The 21690-nt window shown below is 42.1% G+C and overlaps 1 protein-coding gene across 2 annotated transcripts in view; it reads right to left on the bottom strand.

Annotated features, from left to right (window-relative positions):
* Window positions 1-21690, bottom strand: part of GABRB1 (gamma-aminobutyric acid type A receptor subunit beta1) — a 491054-nt gene that overhangs the window by 176329 nt on the left and 293035 nt on the right. The gene's annotated exons all lie outside the window — the stretch shown is intronic.

Below are 21690 nucleotides of genomic sequence, written 5' to 3' on the forward strand. Positions count from 1 at the left end.
CATATATAAAATTTTAAGAATTTATGTTCTCTGGGTTGTGGAAAATATATACCCAGACCCAAACACCTACGTGAGAGGACTTAAAAGAGCTCGTAGAAAAAATTCTGTGATATTTTTACTCAATTTTTTCATGGACTCATTGAGGCCTCCCTTTTGTGTATATTTAGAAAAACCCAAACATCAAACCCACTGTCGCTACATCCATTATGATGCATAGCTGGCCTGAGGACAGAGTAGAACCACTCCTCAGAGTGTCTGAGTCTGGACATCTTTATGCGAGCAGACAGCTTCATCTTTCCTCCAATGAACTGCTAGCTAGAGGTTTGTAGTTCAATGGTATACATTTATATGTATTTATATTTTAATTCATGCATCATATTTTTAAGTATCTATTTTTGCATATATAATCTATCATGAACATGTGTGGCTATTAATTCAGGAGGGAATGTTCAAATAATTAATTATATTTTCAATTAGATTTAAAAACAGAAGCGGTCACCTGGTTATCTAGAATGCCTTTCCTCTGGCGGTATCATGAGTTACGGGTTGGGTTACTCACTGCAAGGTCAGCAGCTCAAGTCCACCAGCGGCCTGAGAGACAAAGAGTCTCCAGACCGCCCACCAGCAACCTGAGAGACAAAGAGGAGACCGCCCACACTTGCAGAAATCGAACGTCCCAGAAGCTCTACAAAAGGTCACTAAGAGTTGGAATCAACTGGATGTCAGTGGGCTCTCCGCCAAGGGGGTGAGGTGGGCCAAGAACAAACAAGGGAAGCCTGACTAAGGAGACTGTAACCTGCTGAGCTGAAACACCGTTCAGCCTGGCCTAGCTATCTTGCTTATTATTCCTGTGCCGCAGGATAAACAGACCATTTCAAGTGCTTCCAAGGTAGTTGGAGGCCAAGATGATGGTCAGGTAGTTGCCTTCAACTGGAAAGGTGAGGTAGGTTAGTGCTTTTAACAATCTCTTGCCTATAACTGAAAGGTTATTTTTGAAGGCAAGAGTACCAAATGTTCCAAGTTCCCGCTGTTGTCATGGAAACCTTTCAGCTAGCTGAATAGGTTAGCAGGATTTTATGTTCCCCACTTTGACAAATATGGGAAGACATGATCCCAGCTTTGCATTACTAATCAGAGAACTTGTGTTTGCAAGTCTCCTAGCACTTGATTAGTCACATTTTCTTAACGCTCCCCCCAACCCCTGCCCACCCCTCCTGCTTCACAACATAAAAGCAACAGGCAAGTTTTCTTTCAAAATCATCCACACTTTAGAAGCAGAGCCAGCATTGTGACTGGCTGACCCTGTTGCGCTTGGGAGTGATACTGCTTGCTGGCCTGACCGGCTCCTGCAGGTTAATTTAGGCTCCTGCCGAAACTCTTTTGACTTGTGCTGACTTTCAATGGGTTCCTGGAGGTAAACGCACTTGCTAATAGGCAGGAATTATTCCTCCTGTTGGAGCAACGATCTGCCCCTACCGGGTTATGAAGCACTGATAGATGTTAGGGAGAAGCTAAAGCCGAAACAGTCAGGGCACGCTAGTAAAATCAGATCCAGCAAAGCCGGCTCTGTTCCTTTTATTGGCCTGAAGCAATTCTCCCCATTGCTTGGGAAAGTAGAAACGGTCTCATAAGCCAGAAGGAATCTGGAAACCAACAACCGCATTGCAGGCAAAGAGCGGTCCAGTTCCGGCGCGGTGGGCGACGCTGGAATCAGAAGGGCTTGTTTCAGAGCCAGCAGATGCCCAAAGCTTCCTGCGCCCGCAAGGGTTAGGGCGTCACCAAAGGTGCTTTGGAAGCTGCAATAACGGCGACAATTAAGCATAATGTTAACACCTAAGGATAGGGGCTTTGGCAGCTTGTGACCTGGGGGACATCCTTCTGTGCCTTAGTTTCTTTATCAGTATCATAGAAACGCATCTCAGTGCGGCCCGTCTCATACATTTGGGGTCAGGATTAATGAGTGAACACACGGAGACTACTTCTCATCCCTAACACATGGACATTCCTTGCTATCCAGTGGTTCTGAGTCATGAGGACGCCCTGTGGACCGGAAGAGAACTGTGCTCCATGGCGCTCCGTGGGCGGCTATTTCCCCTCACTCCTTTATCGTGGGGAGAACACGTACATCACCGCACACAGCAGTTCTGCAGTGTCTACATGATCCACAGAGACTTCAGTAGCCACGTTTGGGGAAGTGGATCACTAAGCCTGTCTTTGGAAGCGTCCCGGGGGTGGACTCAAACCTCTGACTTTCAGTTAGCAGGGGTCCTGTTCACAGTCTGCGCCACCCAAGGTCCCCACATCTGCTGTAGGATAGTGTCATTTCCAATTGTTTCAGGAGGCAGACATTGCCCGTGGCCACTGGATGGAACTACCCAAAATCATTTTACACAATTCAGTTGGCAACCCCAGTGGTTTGTATGTCCCCGGGAACTCCTCCATGTTCTGTGTTTAAATGTCTCATTGTCTGTTGTACAATAATCAATAATGATTTCCTTTGAAGCCTCATGCCAATAAAGATGTAGATGAGGGAATCCATTGATGGAATGGAACAAGATGATTTGGTGTTAGGGATTCAGCTTTGCCCAAGCAAAGCTATACGTAAAATATCGCCCAACCCCTGGGAATTTAGGCAGTAAAGCAAAAAGACATTTTATTTATTCTTCTTGCAAGCAAATACTATTTATGCAAATGAATGATAACTAAAGCCAACCTAAATATCATTAATGAAATTTTCAGTGCAAAAGACCAGACCAGAATTAAACATTTTGGATACCATAAAAAAATCAGTATTTCTCACAACACCAATATTAAAAAGCAAAAACCAACAGAATTCAGACATGAAAATAAAACAGCTTGGGTTCCTCTTTTGTATGGAACATAGATTGTCCTATACTCACAAAACAATTTTTCATATACACGCAGTGGTGGTTTTGTATACCCTTGTGAAAGAAATGATCATCTATACATGTATATATCTATAATATATACATTGTATCTTCTATTTAATCAATTATCTTACTGTATGTCAAATCCACGTTATGGATACTTGGCTATTAGAAAAATGTCTATCTTGGTAACTTGAGAATAATAAAAACAATGCATTTTACAATGTGATGGGCTACATGTTCCACATTTATTCTTTTGCTTTTTCATGTGGCTTTCCTCAAACCACACATTCCCAAAAGCTTTTGTAAAATTTCCCACTTAGCAGAGGGTATCAGATATTGGATAAATATGAGACATATCAGTGAATTACTGATTAAGCAATGGGCAGAGTCCCAGATTGGTTCAAACAGTTAACATGCTAAGTAGCTAACTAGAAGTTTGGAGGTTTGAATGTACTCCTGTGGACCTCAGAAGAAAAGTCCGACAATATATTTCTAAGAAGTCATCCAGTGAAAAGTCTATGGAACAAAGTTCTGGTGTGGTATACATGGGGGTCACTGTGAGTCAGGGTTGATTGAAGAGAAATTAGTTATATCGGAAAAATGGTGTTGTCAGCCCCCTTATTGCTCCCCAAAGATTAGCTCACCATCATGGAGTCAATTTTGACTCATAGTAACCCTACAGGCCAGAGTAAAACTGCTCCTCTGAGTTTCCAAGCCATTATGTCTTTTGAGCATAAACATCCTCATCTTTCGTCCATGGGGCAACCAGTGTGTTTGAACTGTTGACCTTGTGATCGTTAGAACAAGTATGCCATGGACTGCATGTCTTTGACTATATAAAGGATAAAGTTGCTCTCAATCTTTGCAATCTTCTTGGGTGTCTATGGTAGTTAAATAATCTGGTGTCAATTGAAAGGATTATGAGTGAAGGGGGGAGTGTGGCCTGTCAATCAAGATATAACCAATGAGGCCTCCCTCTGTGTGGGCATGGCCTTTTCCTGAGAAATCTGGGAACTCCTGGATTTCCTCCTTGGAAGCAGGAAACACCTCTCTCTGCTCACTCCCTTAGAGACGCTCTCTTGACAAGGCACATGATGCTATTCCTTGGGAGTTGGAGAAGCCACATGGACCTACCCTGATGAAACCCGACTTCTGGAGACAGAGAAGCCGCATAGAGACCCCTGCCAGTGCTGAGATGCTAACAACGCCACTGGATCCACAAGACTTCGAAACCACTAGCCTGTGATCTTTCTGCATTTGGTGTCATTGCATGTGTTTTGTGAGCCTAAAGAGGACTTTGTAGATAGGTATCAGACCTGTAGGCTAATTATTGGACTTATGGACTTAATCTGGACTGGGCTGGGATGTTTTCTCAATATTCAGTTGCTCTTGTATATAAATCTCTTTCTTTTTTTCTTTTGTGTGTGTGTGAAGCACATTTGTACATTTAAAAAAATCATTTTATTGGGGCTCATACAACTCTTATCACAATCCACACATACATCAATTGTATAAAGCACATTTGTACATTCGTTACCCTCATCAATCTCAAAAATGTGCTCTCCATGTAAGCCTCTGGCATCAGCTCCTAATTTTCCCTCTCCCTCCCCGCTCCCCCTTCCCTCATGAACCCTTGCTAATTTAGAAATTATTATGTTGTCATAGCTTACACTGGCCGACGTCTCCTTTCACCCACTCTGTGCCGAACACTCTGAATCAACAAACATGGAATTTCCAGGGGAGGGAGGATTAGGCAATACTCTTGTCTTTGGCTTCGGCTCTTATCCTATACACAAGTGTCCATTTCAAAGTCAGTTTAGTGTCACTTTTATTGCATTTTTGTGCTTCTTGTTGACAATGTCACTGTTTAAAAAGGTCCCAAGCCCGTAATGCTGAAGTGCTGTTTCGTGTACATATGTGCAAAAAGGCTGTTGTGTCTTATGGAGAAATACACGTGTCAGCTAAGCTTTATTAGAAGCATGAATTACATGGCTGCTGGCCTTGAATTCATTGTTAAAGAATCTGTAACAATGGATATTAAATAAAGTGTCTGCGTTAGGCTGTGTTCTCTGAAACCTGCGTAAAACAACGGTATGTATTGATTAACTGGTGTTGACGTTGCTACCACAGTCATTCAGGGACCTAAACCAGAATTTTTTTTAGAGCAGTATTTCATCATTTGCTAATTCAGTGTATGTGGTGATATTTTAGACCAGAACAACTATGAGACATGAAAATGCATTGCATGTGTAAGAATTGTAAGACACTCTCCCACTCTCTTTAGAATCCGGCTCGGCTGACCAGGGGACAGGGGCCATGCCTGTTCTTTGGATATGACTTAAGTTCCCTTAGGAATTCCATTTATCTACAGGAAGCTGAAATTTTATGGTCATGAGCTTTGGAGTTGTATTTATTGACTGGGACTTGAACCTGGAGACCTTTTTTTTCCCATTTATTTCAAGTTTTCTGCATTAAATTTCCTATTTCCCTCCCTTCCATTCTCAGTAAGACTCTTATTGTTTGGATGTTAAATCTCCTGAGTTATTACTTGAATTTTTTAGTATCTTCTTTAGAGACCATGTTCTTTAAAACAAACCGCCTCCAGGTTGTGTTTTATACATGCTGTCTCCTTTTTCTCTCTGCCGATATTGGCACTTTCCCTGGAAATTGTTTTCTGTCCTTGGTGCTAAGGCTGTGTCTTCTCAAAGCAATGATTATTTCCCTTCATCTCTCATGCTGCAAGATTTCCTACATTTTCTCTTTGTCCATTTCAAGAGTGAAGAATTCAAAATTTAGGCCGAGCTTCTTCGTTGGTGGGCTGTGCTTAAGTCTTTTGGGCTCAGAACTCATCCCACATGTTATTAATTGTAGGCTTTACTCTGAAGCCTCTCAATTTGTTCAGAGACAAATTCCTATGCAGTGGCTACGCCCCAAGGTGCCAGGGGCCCGTGGACAGATTAAAGGCAATGAAATCTCATCATGGTCCCATTCTGTGGGATCATGAATATAAATTCTCTGGTTAATTTTCTCAAGAGAATAAAACCCTACTAGCCTTTGAAAGCCCGGGAGCAAAAATTGCCTGATTGAAAAATACGTCAGAAAAAAACCCTCGGTCTAAGACAGTCTGATGACCCCTTTGACCCCTTTTCTTCAGGTGATTGTGTCAGCCTTACCTACTTCAGCTTACACTTCGAAGCATGGCGACGTCAGGCACCTCTCCCTTATTAACTGCTGTCCTGTAAAGTATTTGTTGCGGCCACCTCTCTGCTGTTGTCTCCCTTCCATCTGTGTGCTTGCTTGACCATTGTGAGACTGTATAACTTTTATTCTCTTCTATCATTTTGGTAGTGTTTCAAAAGAAGTCGGGATAAACTCATATATTCACTTCTGTGTTGGCTTACTTTCCTCTTTTATTTCCCTGTTTTCTAGTATTCATCTGTGATGGTTACATAATGTGTTGTCAATTTGAGATTTAAGAGTGAAGGGCTGGAGTTTAGCTAGTTAATTAGGTCAGAGCTTGAGGACTTCATTTGAAGGTGCCAAGGAGACAAATAGCTTGCTAGAGGGGGGAAATGGGCTCACTCCCTGGGAGACAGCCCCCGGTGATGAGCCTGATGGAGCCACACTTGTGCAGTCAAAGTCCTGGAGCTGGAGGAGTGGAGTGGAGTGGAGACCTATGCCACTTCTGAGATGCTTCTACCGCCACTGAATCCACACGACTTCTACTTCCTGCATTCAGCATCATTACACGTGTTTCATGAGTCTGAAGAGGGATATTGGACATATGGCTAATATTGGACTTATGGACTTGGTCTGGACTGGATTGGGTGATTTCTCAATATTCAATTGCTCTTGTATATACAGCTTTTTCTTATACACATTTGAGTGTCTATGAATTTGTTTCTCTAATCAACCCAGACGAACACACTATCGCAACGGCAATACAACTCACAGACAAAATTCATGATTAAAGGGTTAATGAAGGAAGTTACCAAGTTGTAATGCCAAAAAGGCTTGCTCAGGGCTGTCTTGTTTATTAGGACATGTCACAAATGTTTTTCAGTCCTGCTAGTAAATCCCTAACGGGGCATGCCACTCCACTGTAAACCTCCATCTAGCTCATGTAGCTCAGCTCTGTGGATGAGTAAGCACAACTTCCTGACTCAAGTGCACAGAGCATCCTACTCCAGTAAGCTTCAGCCAAAGACACTCAGCCCCACTTCCATGGGTCCGCAAACCCAACGTCCCTATTCAAGGGCCCGGAGGCATTCAGCCGACATGCTAGCCTCCTGTACAAAAGCAGTCTGCTTTACTTGTACCCTGGTTTGGGAAGTCCATCACACTGTGCCATGTTCTCACTCTCAGTTCTGCTGCTGCTCTTCTGATGGTAGAGCTGTTTTCTGGATCCAGGAGATTCACTGCACAGGGATCTTGGATCCAGAGGACATGCTTCACTCCTGGTTTTTACTGGTAATGCTATCCCTCCTCCTGCTTACACACAGTAGCATGGCATCTCAGGGAATCCTGTCTGCAATTACTTACAGGTAAATTATATCACTATCCTTCTCCACCTAATTAGGTATGAGTAAGGGTTGTATCTTCTCACCATACTTGTCCAACCTGAACGCTGAGCAAATCTTCAGAGAAGCTGTCTCAGATGAAGAAGGGTATACCATCAGTTTGGAGGGAGGCTTAATAACAACCTGCAGTGTGCAGATGACACAACCTTGCTTGCTGAAAGTGAGGAGGAACTGAAGCACTTGCTGGATGAAGACCATGGACGGTAGCCTTCAGTCTGGATTACAATTCAATGTAAAGAAGACCAAAATCCTCACAACTGGACCAATAGGTAACATGACGATAAATGGAGAAAAGATCGAAGTTGTCAAGGATTTTGTCTTACTTGGATCCGCAAAGTTTATGGAAGCAGCCACCAAGAGATCAAAAGACAAACTTGCATTAGGTCAATCTGCTGCACAAGACCTCTTTAGAGCATTGAAGAGCCGGGTTGTTACTTTGTGGACAAGGATGAGCCTGCCCCCAACCTATAATAGTCTATGATGTTTATCCCTACCTCTTTTGAAATACTGCCCAAATCCATCATATCCTGTGAATGTTGGACACTGAATCGGGAAGGCTCTAGAAGAATCGATGCATTTGAATTGTGGTGCTGGAGACGAAGATTGAAAGTCCCATGGACCGCTAAAAGGATCAACTAATTCGTCTTGGAAGAAGTAAGGCTAGAGCGCCCCTGAGAGACGGGAGTGGCAATAGTTGGCCTTACACACTTTGGACATCTCAGAAGAGACCAGTCCCTGTGGAAGGCCGCATGTTTGTCCAAGGAGAGAGGAGGCGTCAAAAAGGCCCTCAACGAGATGGACTGACACAGTTCCTGCTTCAATGAGCTCAGGCCTGAGAACAATCGGGAGGGTGGCACAGGACGGGCAGTGTGTCTCTCAGTTGTGTTCAGGGTCACTCTGGTCTGGAGCCCACTCACCGCACCCGACAAGTGCAGCAACAACCCCCAGACTGAGGCAGAACGATCAGTCGGTGGGCGTGAGAGCTTGCAGCTAGAAGAGCCACAGGGAATAACTCCCAGGGCAATTGCGTTAAACAAACAAGCCGGCCCAATGCCCCAAACAAGCCACAGCTACCGCCATTGAGGTGATCCAACTCAGAGACCCCCTCTTACGGGACACTACTTCATGGAACTGCCATCCTCACCTTTGTCCCTCCAAGGGGGGTTGAACTGCTGACCTTGTGGCCCAGTGCTTCTCTCGCAAGGCCACTGCAGCCCTCTAGGCATAACTCAAAGTAAATGAACATTCTCAGGTCATCTAATCATTCAAAATTTAGAAAGCCTCCCAGGTGGAGGCCAGAGTTGGAAATTCAGTGTCTTGTCTCGGCCTCGTCAAGATCACTTGCACTTCACAGGAATGTGGCCTTGTCCTCCTGCTCACAGGGACTGATGTTTGCATCACTACAGAGACCAGCCATCTGTGGAGTCATTTCAAAAGCCAAAGGAAAGTCTCATTACTTCCAGTCAGCGTTTTGCAGCATATTTAATATTTAACCATAACATTTTGGTTCATGTTGAAGTTTAGCCTTCACATTGCATCCCGTTGTAGACAATTTGGAATAAATTTCAGCCTGTTTGTAAACTTGTGTAGGGATTGGGGGATTTTGAACGCGGGCAGTAAAATGCAGTGCACCCGCAGCTAAGAGAGAGCGTGGTGGTGAGCTGAGCCAAGAAGGGTGCGTTTGTGATGGTAAATGCCCTAGGGCAGTGGTTCTCACGTTGTGCGTTCCCGATTTACAACAGGAGCAAAATGACAGTGATGAAGTAGCAATGAAAACAATGTAATGGTTGGGGGTCACCACGACATGAGGAACTGCATGAAAGGGTCGCGGCATCGGGAAGGTTGCGAACCATTCACTGTTCCAGGGGATAGTAGTAGTCCAATGTCATCTGGAACGGTCCCTGCAATGACCTTGGGTAATTTACTTAACATTCTGTCGTTTTATTGTAAATGAGTGTTACTAATGGCTACTTGGCAAGATGTTGAAAGGATTGAATAAAATGATCAGTGAAAATATACTTGAGAGGATCGCCTTGCCTGTAAAAGGGGATGGTAAACATGGCCCACTTCTAACACACACCCACGTCTTACAAATCTGAGGGACAAGTTTACTTCTCAAACTTAAGTTTAACCACCATTCTCATCCATTTTTTCTGCCATGATAAAAAGTAGACCCATGATGCACCAAATGATGAAACTTAGAATTCCAGGATCGCAGTGCAAATTCTTTCTTGTCTGGGAAAACCTCCAGCCCAATGCAAGAGGCCGATATGTCTGAGGCTGAAAGTGCATCGACAGCGGCATGCTGGGATTGTTCAAAGTGGCTGTCTCCAAGATGGATGTCTGTTGCTGCATGATCAATTTGGCTGTGGGGACTGGGATTGATTATACTGGTGGCAGCAATGAAAGTCCCATCCAAGGCCACAGTCCACTTACTCCGCTGCTCATGGTGTGACTTGGAATAGATTCGCTTGATTAAAGCTAAGGGGAAGGCAGAAAGTTGGGTAGGGATTTGTGAACTACAGACATTTTATTAATAGTTTCTGTGTAATTTGGTAGAATAGAAATTTACTGGAGTGAAAATAACCTGGGGCTTAGAGGCTAGAGACGTGCATTTTACAATACACCTGGGTATCACTCATTTCCAGTTTAACAAGAAACTTTCTGGAAAAAAGAAATTGAAGTGATTTTGAATGTGATTACCACAGTAGAAAATTGCACATTATTTTGTGCACACAAACGAAATATGCTGAATATTATAATTCAGTAGAACATCGGGTCTTGATTACTAAATTGTCATTCTTATGAATTCTCAATTTTAAGCTTCTTTTGTATCGCATATATATTTATAGACACCTTACAATTTAGCATGCCCAAAGTAGGTCTCCTAGATCTAGTACCATTCATTTGTTCTTATTTTCTCAAATCTTGATTACTTTGTCCATGGGTATTACACTGCCATGCTTGTTTTTTAATGTCCAACCACTTTATAGCAACACCTTCTAGGCTGTTGGTTGATTTAAAGCTGTAGAGGGATAACTTTAACTTAGAAATGGTAAATTCAGGGATCTGCAGCTTGTACTTCATTAAGAAAACCACCAACCTGTCGCACTGGTCTCGTGACTGCAATTACCCTAAGCTCTGAACCCTGATGAGCAATTCAAATCAGTTCTGGAGAGTTGAACATCCATCTGTTTTCTGATGATTTTATGCATGTTAACTTTTGCCACATATAACTGTATATTGCACTCTATAATCAGAAGTATGACACGCCACATGGTAAAACCCTGGGTTCTTTTCGCCGAAAAGAATATGAACATACGAAAATGAGAAGAACCACTCTAAAAATGGTGCTCCTCACTCTCTGGCTGCATTTCCACTCATTCAAACATGTCTACATCATTCGGATGGTGGTTAGACTGCCATCCTCCCTAGAGAGTCCACACAAGCTTTTACATACCCTTCCTGCTCATCTTCTCACCACGCAATTTTCATTGCTCGCCTTGCTATTGGGACAGGCTGTGGAAGGAGGTGTGAGATGGAGAAAACCAGGTGTCATCATTTACCATCTTTATAATGATGCTATCTAGACCTTATCTGTTTAAAAACATTTTGTTGTGTCCTAGGAAGGTGTTGAGAACCAGGTAGTGGTTCAGTCCTGTTGGCCAAGAGGCTTAAGAATGGATTTTCACTCTTTTTCCCGCGACTCCTAACATTTCATAGTGGATAGAAATCTATTTAAGTAGATGGTTCATTCTTTGCCCCTTTCTTCACTCAGTTCCAACACAAGGGAGAAAGACACCTCTCATCAATTCTATTACCCTGGATCTTGCCATGTACAGCAAGTTCTAGGTGCTCAGATTCAGACTCAGGGTGTTCAAATCCAGCCTTCTCAACTTTGGGGCTGTATTTCCTTAAGCAATGACATAAATCGGGGTGCCAGTGGGAAAGAGATATTATGAGAAGGGTTTCCAAAAAATGATTAATTAAAAAGGCTAAGCAGTTTGTGAGAAAAAAATTCTACAAGGGATAGTTCATTATCTCATGTCTTCTAACAGTAGAGTTATTATCCCTACTGACTCTGACCAAAAAAAAAAAAAATCATTGTCCTCTAAGAGACAGGATGAAGAAAGCTGTGTTGACAGTCACTTTTCAAGGTTCTCTGAAGTTTTTTTGAGGGACATCACCAATGTGAGACAACATGTCGGGAGAGAGCAGGAGGAATGTAAATATTCTCCTTTCCTTTGGCTCTGTGGTCTCCAGTGGGGTTTTCCTATTGGTCCAAAGTAGCTGGAAAACAGTTTCTACAGGTCAACTTCCTCGGGTAGAAAGCAAAATGAAAGCAAGGGAAGGTTGGATTTGTTTAGGCAAATGGATGATGTGATTTAACCTGTGAGCAAATGCTTTAACCTATGATTCATGGATGAATTGTGATGGGACTTGAGCTACAAAGATGTGGGAATGAAAATAGGATTGTAGCCTGTAAAGTGGAGGTAACTAGAGTTCATAAAGTAGGCTGAGCATTTTAAGTGAAATACCAGCCGTAGAGCATGCAGAACAATTACTGGCTCAAAGCAAGCATTGAATGCACATTAACAATGACTCTTTCCTACACACATGAGCAATTCTTTACCAATTCGATACATATTGTTGAAGTGGTCAGGAGTTAAGTTGGATTTTGCTACAACTCCTTAGAATGTTCCTTAGAAGCAAGGTTGGTGAGAATTCACCTCGTGTACTTTGGACATGCTATCAGGAGAGACCAGTCTCTAAAGAAGGCTATCGTGCTTGGTAAAGCAGAAAGGCAGCAAAAAAGAGGAAGATATTTGACAAGATTATTTTCACAGTGGTGGCAACAATGAGCTCAAACATAAGAACAATTGTGAGGAAAGTACAGGGCCAGGCAGTGTTTCCTTCTGCTGTACCGAAGGTCACCATGAGGCAGAACTGACTCCATAGTACATACCAGCAAAATGATCAAGAGGGACTAGTCCCTGGAGAAGGACATCATGTTGGGAAATAGAGTGTCATGGAAAAAGAGGAGGTTCTCAATGAGCTGGATTGACACAATGATAGACACAATTGGCTCCAACAGCATTTTGTTCTGTTGCACATATGAGTCAGAACGGACATCATGGCATCTAACAACAACTCTGCAAAACTGGTTGTCTTTTAACAAGAACTTGAAATAAACCAGAGTGATTGTCTTCAGAACTACTGTGGTTGCCATGAAAGTACCATGAGCTGCCAGAACAAACAAACCTCTCTTAGAAGAAGTATGTGCAGAACGTTTCCCAGAAGCAAGAAAGGAGACACTTGGCTTCAGGTACTTTGGGCACATTATCAGGAGAGAATAGTCCAGTACCAGATTCCTTATTCTTCTTCCAAAAAAGAGGGTATAACAAGAGATACTAGGTGAGTATTTGGAGTTCCTAAGTAGTGTTAGTGTGCAGTGGTGCTAACCGAAAGGACGGGGCTTCAAATCCAACCAGAAGAGTCTTGTAAAAGAAAGCCCTGCTAAAAATAACCAGCCACAGAAAATCTGATGGAGCACACGTCTGCTCTAGCACGTGGAGCTACTATTAGCTAAATTGACCTCACAAGAACTGGTCATAAACTCTAGTTTCCTCAAATCTAAATAATTCTTTGTTTTTCAGGTGGCTCTTATCTTTAGAAAGAACAGGCCTAACTCTTCCGATACATTTCTTTGAATACTATTATTGCCTGGCTATTAATTCTGAAGAGTTGATGTGTTTGTAAGAAGGTGAGAAACATTTAGGTAATCAGTTTTCTTTTTCCTGAAAATGAACCAGGCAGTGACGAAAAATCACTCTCCTCCTACCAATAAGGGTTAGTAGTCTAAATTCTATTAATGGGCTCCATTTTATAGATGAAGAAACCAAAGCTCTGGGAAGTTATGATTATGATGCAAGTAGAAAGCAGCTTAAGTAATGGAACATAGATCTTTTTTTGACATGAACTATTATATTATATTTAAAATATAGAGTATTCTCTATATTTTTATCTCGCGTCCCTTTAAATTCAATTATTTGCAGGCAGTAAAATCTAGACTAATGGGGCACTGAGCAAATGGCAGAGTTTCGATGGCATTCTCTTGACAAATTAATTCATTCAAACTGACTAGGTGTGAGATATGTTACTAGTAATCAGAGAACAGCACTTTCAGTGTGGATTGCACCTGAACATAATGAAAACAGAAACCGTCACTTGTGGAATTATAAGCAACATCATAATCAATAGAGAAAACATAGAAGTTGTCAAAGATTTCAGTTATTTGCTCCACAATCAACATCCATGGAATTGATCTATTCCAGTGGGCAGGGTATCTGAGAAAGTCCTCCTTATAGGGTTAAAAAGCAAAGCAAAGATGTCCCCTTGAGGACTAAAGTGTACCTGACCCAAGCCAGGGTACATGTAATAGCCTCAAATGGAACTTAAAGCTGGACACGGAACGAGAAAAACTGGAGACATGGTGCCTTTGCATGAAGTGTTGGTTAAGAATATGGAAGACACTGCAGATGGCCAGAAAAATGAGACAGCCTGCCTTGGCAGAGATGCAGTCTTAACTCTGCTGGGAAGCAAGAGTGAAGAGACGTTGCCTTACTTATTTTGGATACGTATGTTATCAGAGATGACACACCTTGCTTGCTGAAAGTGAGGAGGATGTGAAACACTTAACTGATGAAGACCAAAGATCGTAACCTTCGGTCTGGATTACAATCAATGTAACAAGGACCAAAATCCTCATAACTGGACCAACAGGTAACATCCTGGTCGATGGAGAAAAGATTGAAGTTGTTAAGGATTTTGTCTTACTCAGATCCACAATCAATGCTCATGGAAGCAGCAACCAAGAGCTCAAAAGACAAGTTGCTTTGGTAAATATGCTGCACAAGACTACTTTAGAATATTGAAAGGCAAAGATGTTACTTTGAGGACTAGGGTGTACCTGACCCAAGCCATGGTATTTTCAATTACCTTATCTAAATGATAAGTGTGAAAGTTGGACGTTGAATAAAGAAGCCTGAAGAAGAATCCATGTGTTTGCATGGCAGTGCTGGCTGGAGAAGAATATTGAAAGCACCCTGGGTTGCCAAAGGACAAACAAATCTGTCTTGGAAGAAATGCTTCCAGGACGCTCCTTAGAGTCAAGGATGATGAGACTTCAGCTTATATACCATGGAAGTTACATAATCTGTCAATTTGTGAAGGGGTGGAGTCTAGCCTGTCAAGCATGTCATAGCCAATGAGGCCTCTGTGTGGGCATGGCCTTCTCCAGAGGATTCTGGGAACTCTGGTCTTCTTCCCTGGAGGCAGGACATTCCTGATGGCAAGCTAGATGGAGCTATGCTGATGGAGCCAGAGCCCTGGAGCAGTAGGAGCCATGTGGACACCCTCACCAGTGCTGCAAGGCTTCCACAGCCACTGGATCCACAAGACTTTACACTCACTGGCCTGTGATCTTCTGGCATTGAGCATCATTGCATGTGTTGCATGAGTCAGAAGAGGAATTTATAGACTGGTATTGGGCATATAGGATAAAATCGGACTTATAGACTTGCTCTGGACTGGGTGGGATGTTTTCTTAATATACAATTACTCTTTTATATAAAGCTCTTTCTAATACACATATGTCTATGAAATAGTTTCATTAGTCTACCCAGACTAACACGTATTTTGAACATGTCAGGAGAGCCCAATCGCCAGAGAAGGGTGCTATGCTCAGTTAAGTATAGGAATGTCGAAAAAGAAGAAGGCCCCAAAGGAGGTGAATGGACATAGTAGCCACAACAATGGCCTCAGACATTAAAAGAACAGTGAGGATACTGCAGTGTTTGTTCTGCTGTGCAGATGGTCACTAGAAGTTAGAACTGACTCCATGGTACCTAACAACAACGTTATCATGATCAGTCCCCTGAGAAGAACAAGTACTAGGCGTAGAGCAGGGTTAGTAAATAAAAGGAAGAGCCTCAATAAAATAGGTTGATACAATGGGGCACAGGTGGGCCCAAAGGATAGCTAGCCATGACTCGGAAGATGGCACAGCGCCAAGCAACAGTTTATTCTGTTGTACCCAGGGCCTCTCTGAATCAGAACCAACTCAATGGCATCTACCACCATTATCCAAAGTGGATCTTATGTATCATTTATTGTTGTATACACTGATAAAACTTCAAAGCTACCTGTCTGTGCAATAAAATGTCTCTACGATACTTGCATTTTAATATACTTTTGTAAAGCAGGGACAGGCTAACATATAACTGTTGGTCAATAAATTATATATAAGTAAGCTCTTATTTTGCAGGGACAGAAACAACATGAGAAAATGGCACATTGTACAACTTTGTAGAACTGGAGAGAATAAATGCAATCGGGTAGAAGACATTAGGGTTCGTAGAAAGGCCTCTGCCAATGTTCTTTCTTAGTAAACACAGGAAATATACTGCTAGTACACAGTGATGCCATCACACTGGAAACCAACATTCTGCATCACGGGCCCTATATACGATTAGCAGGGGAAAAAGTGATCTGTCACTCAACAAACTAATTACATGAAAGTTTGAATTCACTCTTTTAAAAACAAGGTGCCACCCGTTGTCAGTCCAGTTACCTATATTTTTATTTTTAAGCATTGTTAGCCCATTTGCTACTTTAATCTAAAAAATGTAAGAGATGTTATTCATTTTATGGGAACACATTAATGATAAGTACCAGCAAATTCGATAAAATACACAATTACAAGTCCATTAGCATTTTACTAAAGAAATTGCATTATGACATTTCTTTAGAAAACATGCCTAGCATGACCTCTTTCTTATGTACTCGAAAATTGTATACTAAAAGCAAGCTCCCCAAAATATCTTTCTCATTAGTTTTTCTGTACACACTTCACACAGACTACCATAATGATTCACTTTTATATGTTTTATTTCATCACCTTAATTTCATCCTTGGACAAAAAGCAGAGGTAATGGTGCCAATCGAATGAAATTGTTACTGTGATAAAGAAGGAGTGGGTAGTGTTCAGCATATTCTTCCTTGAGGCACTTGAGTATTCTTGATCATAGGAGAGGAATACTTTGTAAATAAGATTGATGAAATGGAATTCGAGGATAAGAGATGGTGCATCACAAACAAAGTGGTAATAGCAAAGGTAGAAAATTTATATAAACTTACTCTTCAGAGTAATTAAAAAAAGTAATGATTTAAAAACCCCATAATGTTTTTAAAGTCACCTTCACAGTTTACTAGCCCAGGGTTTCTTCAACTAATTGTTGAATTCTTTCTTGTAATAATTTCACTTCTTCCTGCTTTTCTGAGAACCTATGGATTCCTGAATGGTTCTCTGACATGAATAAGCAACGAACATCCCGTCCTGCTACAATTCCTCATATGAATGAAAGAAGAATCATAGAACCCATTAACCTTTCCTGCTTTATCTCACTTACTTTAGTGTATTTATCTAAGAACTCAGAAGCGGAACTTACACTGCTGGGTCTTAAAACATGGCTTTCCACTTCCTAGTTATATGACCTTGGCAGGTTATTTAGCTTTTATGTGTGTTTGTGTGCATGTCATACTTTGCTCATCTATAAAAATGGTTTCCACTCATAAGATTATAATGAAGATTACCCATTACTGTATATAAAATGTTTGGAATAATTCCTGGCAAAAAATAATCAGTCCCAAAGTGTTTTATATTATAATTGTTATAGCTAGTTTTTATTTTTATCATTGTAATATAAATTAGCTTTGAATGTCTTTGGCCATTTTACAGAAAAACAAACCTCTCATTTCTTATTTTACATTAAAGCATAGACATAGTAAGGAATTTGAGCAATAAAGGAATATGTAAAATTATAAACAAAAGCCAATACCTGTTTCTCAGGTAGTCTTCCAGAGAGTGTCTCTGCATTTTATATTGCACAAGATATTAGCACACACATTGCTTATCATACTCCCAACTCTTGTAAAATTATGTTGGTTAAAACTGGATATAGTACTATGGTAAAAATGGTCTAACTATTTAGAAATATAATGTGATTATATTTTAGACTATGTAGGCGGTTTTCTTTATTCTACACTATAGCTATAGATTAAGTTTCAGAGAGCAGGGCCACATTAATAACTAACTAATCTGAAAATCAGCCAGTGAAAACTATGTCTGACTGTGGTCCAATCCCTCACTTCTCATGGGATGTCTTCGAACTGAGTAACGTTTCCTTTGGCTGCACATGGAGTCATCGTGAGTCAATAACTACAGGCGGTTTACTGAAAGGCACTGACAGGCTCTAAGGAGAAAACAATTTAAAAGAATAAAAATACCAATCTGACCCCACAGTGGCTTAGCACCTCTCCTCTAAACCTCATTTTCCTATGAAAGTTATACTGAGGCAACACACTATAAGAACTCACTGTGCATAGATTTTTTAGTTTATCTTTTTCAAAAATAACTTATAATACCACAAACTGATGCTGCAGTGCTATAAAATAGGAAGAAAAATAACAATAGCTTTCTGAACTGCAAGATTCTGAAGCTGATCTGCAAGGGAAATGCGACACACTGATTCATTTTGAACGAGGCTGCATGCTATGTGTCTGGATTTGCCCAGGTTCTCTGTAATCACAGAGGATCCCGGTGCCGTGGGTGTACATATGGGTCCACTAACCACAAGGTCAGCTGCTTGTAGCAACCAGTCGCTCCTTTCCACAGGAGAAAGATGGGATTTCCACCCTGTGTGTGGCAAACAGAACCGGGAAGAGAGGGTACGTGGACAAACTCTCAACATCTGCATGCTAAGGAGTCTGAGAGACCAAGGCTCCCAAGCAGGAAACCGTCACGTTCATGGATTGGAGATGCCTCCCACTCACCCTCTCCTACATAAAACTTATTCCCCACAATGTCCCCCATAATAACGCCAGATCCAAGGTGCTGTTTACAGACACCTGGTCACTGACTATACACTTGGAGGTCAACTGCTTGAAGGTGATCTCCCTGAAGGTTGACAGCCATCTAAGGCAACCAGACCCTGAGTAGAGCCCACTCGCTCCTGAGAAGGATAATGGATTGTTCCCCTGAAGGACAGCCCAAAACACCCAACTCAGACAACCAAGGTGAGGTGGCCATCTTGACTCTAGTCTGCCCATCTTGTTACGCATGTGCCTTCCTGTCACACGTGTGCCCCTAGTGCCTCCCTTCCTAGTGCATGTGTGCCTCTAGCTCATCCCCGTCCTGCTGCATGTGTGCCTCTTGTACAGCCCCTTCCTGTTATATATATGCTTCCCATGGCCTGTGACCGAGATTATATGAGCTGTGACATTATACTATGCTTCTCTCTCTGCGCAGACCTGCCTCATGAAGTCCAGACTGTGGAGGTGGGCGCTTGCATGCTTTATGTGTCCTGATGTCTAATTTACTCCTCAATTACACAATCACCACTTGACCCATTCGGTTGTGGAGAGACTGGTCCCCAGCTCCTGTCATGTAGGGTTACTATGAGCTGGCATCGACTTGGTAGTGAATTTGGTTTTTCTGGTTTCATAATCACACAGGGCATTTTACTGTCTATGTACAATTAGAGGTTCTATTATGTAGGGATTTGAGGAACAGGAGTAAGGGTAAGAGTAGCAGCAAAAAAAAAATCAAGTACAATAACAGAAACCATAATAAAGATTGCTGAGTTTATTGAGCACCACTAAGTGTTAGGTCCTGCACAGTCCACCTGAGAGGCCTGATTCCTTCTATCCTCATCAAAAACCTATGGAGTAGTTATCATTTCTATGTGTCCATTTTAAATGTTAGAAGGACATGGCACTGAACAGTCAACTTACTTTCTAGTGCTTCCTGGTTGTGGATTCAACTCTGTTTTTGAACAGCTGTCTCTTTAAGGTGAATTCAAACCCAAACCAAACTCACAGCCATAGAGTGGATGCCAAATCACAGCAATCTGCCCCTGTGGGTTTCTGAGACTGTGATTGAGATAGTTAATGTTTATTGTGCCAACCTGACCGATAAACATATGTGGGGTTAATTGAAGGGCGGAGAGATAAATGGCTTGGTGAGCCTCGCCTTTCTAGTTCTCTGGTCTATTGCTTTCTGATGGTCGGACCAGGGTGCAGCTGCTTTAGCCAGTTCCCAGCTTCAGCTGGCAAGGCTCACTTCTTGCAAGACATCCCTAAGGAGAAGCCACACGATGCAGCCCTGGGTGCTAGAGCAGCCGTGTGGAGACCCCTGCCAGCACTGAGATGCTTACACGCTCACTGGTTCAGCTTTCCTCCTGCAGTTGGCCTCATTGCATGTGTTTTGTGAGATGTAGGAGGACTGTGTGGATTGGTGTTGGACATATGGGCTAATGTTGGACTTCTGGGCTTGGGAAGCACTGGGTTGGGATGTTTTCTTGATGTGTACTTACCCTTTATATAAAACTCTCTCTTATACATATGAGTTTCTGTGGATTTGTTTCTCTAAAATACCCAGACTAACACGGTGATTCTTTACAGGAATAGAAAACCTGTCTTTCTCCCATAGAGTGGATGCTGGTTTTGAACTGCTGATCCTGTGGTTAGCAGCTCAATGTGTAACCACTATACCACTAGGGAAGAAAATAACTCGTTGCGTACTATCAGGACTCCCACATCACCTTTGTAATAGCTTTCCAGTGTAGTTGTCCCTTCTCTAGTTTAGCCATAGATCAATAAAATGTTGACATCTCCCATTGTCCAAAAATCTAAATTTGACATTTATTAAGCATGGGTGCATATTGTACAGCCTATCTGAAAACAAAGCTCTTGAATTTATGATGCCTAAGGAGCCTGACTTTGGGAGATGTTTCATGATCAGACAAATTCTCCACTTCTCTACTCATGAAAAAAAAACCAACACGATTACGTTGTATTTCCTTGCTCCCTGTTGCTCTGATGGAACTAGCTCCTAAAACTTTTAAATTCTTAAATTGATCTACTAGCAGCTTCCTGCAAAAGTGGGAGTAATCATCCTAAATAATAAATAATCACACACGTGCTTTCGAGAGACCTGCAGGTTCAGATGATGGGAGTCCCTAACAAGGCCAGCAACCGAATAAATTGCCTCTTGATCTCTCCGCTGAGAAAAAATTCATGCACTTCCAAGGAAGCAGAGCTGCTGCTGCTGATCCACCGTGTGTGGTGACTAATTTTATTAAGTGGGATACAAGAAAAGGAAAGGTCCCTGCAGTAGAAAGGAACACCAGGATGATTGCCTTGGCCTTAGAGCGCTGAGCCCTGTGGAAGTACAGAGTGAGCAAGGCCAATCAGGCTACTCATCAGGCCAGGCCCGAGCAGCGAGCTCACGGATGGGTGCCAGGCTGCTGCAGAAGCCTCCGTGTGCAGAAGCCTACATCCTCTGGGCACATCACCGGGAAAGTGATAAACAAGTATTGCTGTTGACTTTGAGGTGACCTTGCTCTTGAATAGAGGGGCTGATTTTACATGGGAAAATTGAGCAGAAGTGTTCTTGTTATTAAACTAAGAAAGTAGCGCTTACAATTGCACATGAATCAGTTTGGGAAGTTCCTTTTCTGTTAGGAGGGCGCACGGGAACCTTTCTGGACAGAGCAATAGGCACAGGGCAGCAGACTGATAGGACTCATTGGTGTTGACATGGGTTCCTAAAACAATTTGTCAGTATCCACTAAAGCTATCAACAAACACCTACACGGCGTCCCGGCGACTCTACTCAAAGGAAATCCTCAAGTGAACCAAGAGATATGAGTGTGCATTTTCACCAAAAGATCTTTATGAGAAAATTTGCTGATATTCACCTAACCCTGAAAATTACTTCAAAAACATCCACCAGTAGGAAACCGAGTGACTAAGATGTGGTATATTCAGGCCATTGCTACATAGTAAATAAAACAACCAACTATTGATGTGCTCGGCAATCTGGATGGATCTCACAGATAGTGTTGATTCTAATGAAAAGAGGCACAAAAGAAGAGAGAGGGCATGGATCTATTTATATAAAGTTCCAGGACAAGAAATACCAATTAATGGTAAATAGAAATCTCAAGAGTGATTACTTCTCAAGAGTGTAGTTTCTGAGAAGAGACATTGGAAATCTCCTGGGAAACAGATTGCTGAACACGCAGGAAAAAGTGCATCCAGCTGACCATTCAATGTTGATATATTTTATTTGACCTTTCCACCATTTAAGGAACCCG

This window comes from Tenrec ecaudatus, chromosome 3 (genome assembly GCF_050624435.1).
Source record: "Tenrec ecaudatus isolate mTenEca1 chromosome 3, mTenEca1.hap1, whole genome shotgun sequence".
Taxonomy (NCBI): Eukaryota; Metazoa; Chordata; class Mammalia; order Afrosoricida; family Tenrecidae; genus Tenrec; species Tenrec ecaudatus.